Source organism: Petaurus breviceps, unplaced genomic scaffold (genome assembly GCF_028583685.1).
Source record: "Petaurus breviceps papuanus isolate PSGF00001 unplaced genomic scaffold, PetGlider_PUasm1.0 38, whole genome shotgun sequence".
Lineage (NCBI taxonomy): Eukaryota > Metazoa > Chordata > Mammalia > Diprotodontia > Petauridae > Petaurus > Petaurus breviceps.
This window is the reverse complement of record NW_027186304.1, coordinates 75766652-75771851: the sequence shown is the minus strand read 5'-3', so window position 1 is coordinate 75771851 and position 5200 is coordinate 75766652. Positions and strand designations below refer to the sequence as shown.

General features: G+C 39.9%; 1 long non-coding RNA gene across 1 annotated transcript; it reads left to right on the top strand.

The window, feature by feature from the left end:
- The first annotated feature begins 2533 nt into the window (after nt 1-2533).
- LOC138170144 (uncharacterized) lies at nt 2534-3739 on the top strand. Its single transcript, XR_011170548.1, has 2 exons — nt 2534-3004; nt 3080-3739. It is a non-coding gene; the product is annotated as an uncharacterized lncRNA (long non-coding RNA).
- Nucleotides 3740-5200: the final 1461 nt, after the last annotated feature.

The following is a 5200-nucleotide window of genomic DNA, read 5'->3' as shown; positions in this document are numbered from 1 at the left end:
CAAAGGCCTGGATGCTATATGCATCAAATTTGCAGATGACACAAAGCTGACAAATCCTAAAGGATCTTGACAGACTTGAATGAGATGGGCATCAGACATTCTGTTCATTCTGAGGACAAGGAAGACCACCAGGTCTGAATTATCATTGCCTCCTAAGGTACTCCAGGCCCTACCATTTGCCCTGCCTTTTAAGTGTTTCAGTCCCTCAACATTTGACTTATAAGCTACTTAAATATAACTTATCACTACACTCTTAGGACTTCCAGAAAAGGGCAACTAGAATGGTGAAGGGACTTGAACCTATGCCATATGAAGGAATCCCTGGGAATGTTTAGCTTAGAGAAGAGAAGTCACAGAGGACATGATAGCTGTTTTGAAGAATATGAAGGGCTTTCATATAGAAGAGGGATTAGAAATTGTTTTGTTTTGCCCTGCAAAGGCAGAACCATAAGTAATCAGTAGAATTACAAAGAGGTAAATTTGGCTTTGAGTCAGGAAGTGTTTCTAACAATTAGAGCTGTTTAAAAGTGGAATGACCTTTCCCCAGAGGTGGTGGTACCTACCTCCAGAATTGGTGGGACCTGCCTCCAGAAGTGATGGGTTTCCCCTACCCCAAACTAATGGTCTTTAAGCACAGCCTGAACAACTATTTGTTGTGTTATATTAGGGATTTCTTTTATGTATTATCATTCAATCATGTGATTCTATGATTTTTGTCATTGACAAGTTCTGAACTCAGGTCTTTCAAAAAGGCACAAGGCCAATTCTTTATCTACTGTGCTGATTATCTATTATTTTATATTATTTCTTAGATTATTTTACTTTATATTTATTTATATATCATATTCCCTTGACAGATCATAAATTCCATAAAGGCAGGGACACAGTTTTATCTAAATTTTGAATCTCTCTCAGCACCTGGTACAGTACTCAGCACAGTTCAGGAATTAAATGCATTTTTGACTAGTTAAATTGCTAATAAAAAATGTTACTGAATCTACCAGGTATTGATTCTATGTGTCTTGTGTCAAATAAGGGTGAGAAAGAATTGACAAGATGTCATTTATGGTTTCAACTGGCCATCTTACCACCCTCTTAAACCTTGTCTCTTCTTTCACTTTTTCTCAATTCTATACAAGTTAAAAATTGAAAGGTGAACTTCTCTGTGGGGCAAGTACCATGTTATCTTTGGCTAGGGGTGTGTGAGGTATTCGGGAGGGGCTAGCATCTCTGGTTCCAGGGTTTGCTGAGCCCTTTGCAGGGCTGCTCATCCAGCTTTGTTATATACTAATTCTCACCTGTGTCTCCAAGAAGCTGTAGTATCTATAGTGGCCAAGCTCTGGTAGGCCATCTCAGTGGATGGGCTAAACCAGGTGAAGGTAACTGACAGTCCTCAAACCTGTTGGTAACTTAGGGGAATGTCTACCCCAAGCATGTGAAGACTTCCTCTGGAGGAATGGGTGGATGAGAACAATTTGTTCCAATGGCTGAAACAGGTGCTGTGAAGGCCTTAGAGCTTGGTCACATATCAAAGACATCAATGTCAATCACTGCATCCTAGGCCATTGCTGGACACCTTGACTTTTGTTTTGCCACTGTCCTTCAATGACTGTGGAAAAAAAGAGTGAGGCTGATGATGGTATACAACTCTGCTTCACTTGAATCCAGTTCATGGGCCTGTCATTTCATTGGTCCTCTTTGAAAACGAAGGATGAGCAACTCCAACTCCATCCTTGTGTAACACACTGTTACAATAATTAGGCTTGTTTTAAGCCTATGGGAAATATAACGATCCCTAAGGTTCATGCAATTAATTTCTCTTAAGTTTTAGGGAGTTTATAAAAAGTAATTAGTTGTCACAATGACTTTGAAAGCCACCTAACCTTTAGGCAAAGGCTGAACTCTTTAAATTTACATTTATTTCTATCTCTAGTTAACCCTTGGCCTTGTTATGGTTGAGAAAAAAATCAGGCTTATTAGAAATATTTGGTTAATGAAACGCAGATTATATCAGCATAAATGTGGATAGGCAGGCATTGGGAGAAGAAATAGGAGAAAGAATTGTCCTCTTGTGACTTTTATTTGTCCTTGAGTAAATGGGTACACTGGTTGTTTTAGCTTGGGGTCTTTCCCACAGATAAGCTTTGTCTTCTCTTTCTCTTGCCCCCATCTTGGCAGTTCTTGGTTCAGCTCTGTATGTCCATATCTTCCTCTTATTCCAGTACTCAGAATCTCTAGACCTGGTTCTGAGAGAACTCTTCCCTTTTATTAAAATCCCTTAGTGGTAGAAAGTCCTGCCATACAATGGCTTTGATTGAGCCAAGGAGGTATACAGACCCTGTTCACACTAGATTCTGATTCATTTAACCTTTCACCTAACAAAGATAGTTACTTTTAAGTAATTTTTAAGTGGATGGGTTAATTAATGGAACTCTACCTTTACATGCAGAGAAAATAAAATGCAAACTATATATGGAGGATCCTACCTCTGACACATATTAACTGTGTGACCCTTTGTGATAGTAATGGCAATTAAAGATTCCCCTGTATTGGCTTGGTTTTCAAATTGATTGTATTAAAACCCAGAGTTTGTTAATCCCACCTGTGGGATGGGCTTGTTGATGTGAAAAGAAAGTCCTGAAGTGGGAGGAGCTGGTGATGTAGATTTGGAGAGACAAGAGAGAGGTGGAAGTTCTTTTTGGAAGCAGCACCTCGTGGAGAGAGAGAGACTAAGAGATTGCTGGTGGCCGCTTTGAATTGCCCTGGACTTTTGAGACCTGCCCCCTGAGCTGCCAAGGACTGAGGAGACATGGCTGTTTTGCTGGTACTTTGTCTGTCTGTTTTGATGTTATTTTGCCAGATTTGTCCACTGGTGAAAGACTGTCCTGTTGAAGAAGTCCTGGAACCTGGCATTTGGTTAAGAAGGCCTGAGACTGTCCTGCAGATAGAGAGTGAATACTGTCCACTGGTGAGGGACAGTACTGAGAGTGAATACTGTCCACTGGTGAGGGACAGTACTGTTGTTGCAGGGGTCTGGAGACTGTCCGGCAGACAGAATGAATACTGTCCACTGGTGAAGGTGAAGGACAGTGCTGTTGTTGCAGGGGTCTGGGAGCCTTTCTGTTGGTTCAGAAGCCCTGAAGAAGGATTTTCTTGTTGTATGTTTGCAGAAATCCTGGGAGAGGGCTTTGCTAATGTGTTCAGGGGTTCTAGGGCTGTTCTACAGACAGAGGATGAATTCATGAAGGGACTGGCAATGTATCTTATGGCCTTCCTAAGCCTTGTCTCTCCAGGAACTAAGATTGCTGAGAACTTGCCTCGTGTCAAGATGAAGAAAAGACCTCCATTTGGGTATTAAGTGCTGTGTTTAAACTTGATGTAACTCTGGGGTAGATTCAATTGTGATCCAGGGGTGGGGAACTTTTGACCTTTTTGTGTTCTATGGTTGAGCAAATGAATGTATTTTACTTATGTTTGGAAACTAATCTCCATTTGAGAAGAGGGGCTTTGTGGTGGACTTAATTAAGGTATAGCCTAGGGGTGGAGAAGTATTTGGAACAGAGACTTTGTAATTGATTGAATGATTGGAAAGTCCTGGGGTGGGGTAGGCCTTGGAGATTATTTAATCACACTTAGTAAATGCTGTATTTTGAATGATGTCATGTTTTGATCTTCTCTGTTCTTGGTTTGTCACTGAATAAAATAGAGAGCACCTATGCTGGTATATTGAACCTGGGAAGTTGCCTTTGCTTGGTATTACATTACACCCTTGACGAATCACAGCCTCTCACTCTTCCAGGCTTCTCTCTAAGACAATAACTTGTAGAGAAATTACTTGAATTAGTAGAATTCTATATATATAGAACCCTATACCAGAGTTCTGCAAACTATAGTCTGAGGCCGAAATCTGGCCATTAAATTAAGAATAGTTTTACCATTTTAAAGTAGAAATTAGTACAAAAACAGGCAGTGAGAGAGATTTGGTGATGGAGTGATAGTTTGTGTTGGCTCCTACCCTCTATCAATGAAATCACAGGCCAGTCCCTATATCCATACAAAGGTGGATATGCTCCTAATTAATGATTATGACCTACATGAAAAAGTTAAGTCTCAGCTTTGGTCATCGCTTGATCAACCCAGTGTTGAGGATACTCTTGAATACTTTTGGCAGTTTAGGGAGAATAGTGAATAGTGGGAGAGAAGGAAACCTAAAAGCTCCATGAAATTATATGTGTATCTTGTAAGGTTGAGTTATTATCAGATCTGACGTCTTTTCATTTTCAATCTCAAAACAATTCAACATTTATTTATTAAACATGTCTATTATATTCAATTAGGGCAGCTAGGTAGCACAATAGATGGAGCACCAGCTCGTGTTGGAGTCTGGAGGAACTGAATTCAAATCCAGATTCAGACAATTACTAGCTGTGTGACCCTGGGCAAATCACTTACCCCTGTTTGCCTCAGTTTCCTCATCTGTAAAATGAACTGCGGAAGAAAATGGCAAACCACTCTAGTATCTTTGCCAAGAAAACCCCAAAATGGGGTCATGGAGAGTCAGACATGGCTGAACAACAACAAAAAAACTATATTCAGGCACTATCCCAGGTAATGTGGATATCAAGATAAAAAAAAATTGTCCTTGACTCCAAGGAGCTTATATTATATTGGGTATGGGATAGGATATAATACATACACAGATAAGTAAATATAAAGTAATACAAAGTAATTTCAAAGAGGGTGCATTGCTGGGAGAGTGCTAACACCTGTGAGTATCTCCAGGCATGACTGTAATTAAATTCATCAGCAAAGTAATTAGCTGGTTACAGATCAATAGAAGTTGCACCACTAATTGCAGCCAACAGTTCCAATATTACAGACTTAGGGGCAAAAAAAAAATACCTACGAGTAAAAGAGAATGGAGAAGAAAGAGAATGTAGCCAGATTGATGGCAGAGACTAATTGAACAAAGTCAGTGGTTTGCAAGTGCCTAGAGAAAGAGAGAGAAAGATAAAGAGGGGAGATGCTCATAGAAATGTGTGTGTATGTGTGTGTGTTAGTATTGCTAAAAATAATTCTAGGAAATGTCTGATTTTTTAATGTTTGGGTTTTTGGTCACACTCAGAATATGAACTGTTGGAAGATAGCTTGTGAAGTCTTCTAGAAACCTGAGAGAGAGAGAGAGAGAGAGAGAGAGAGA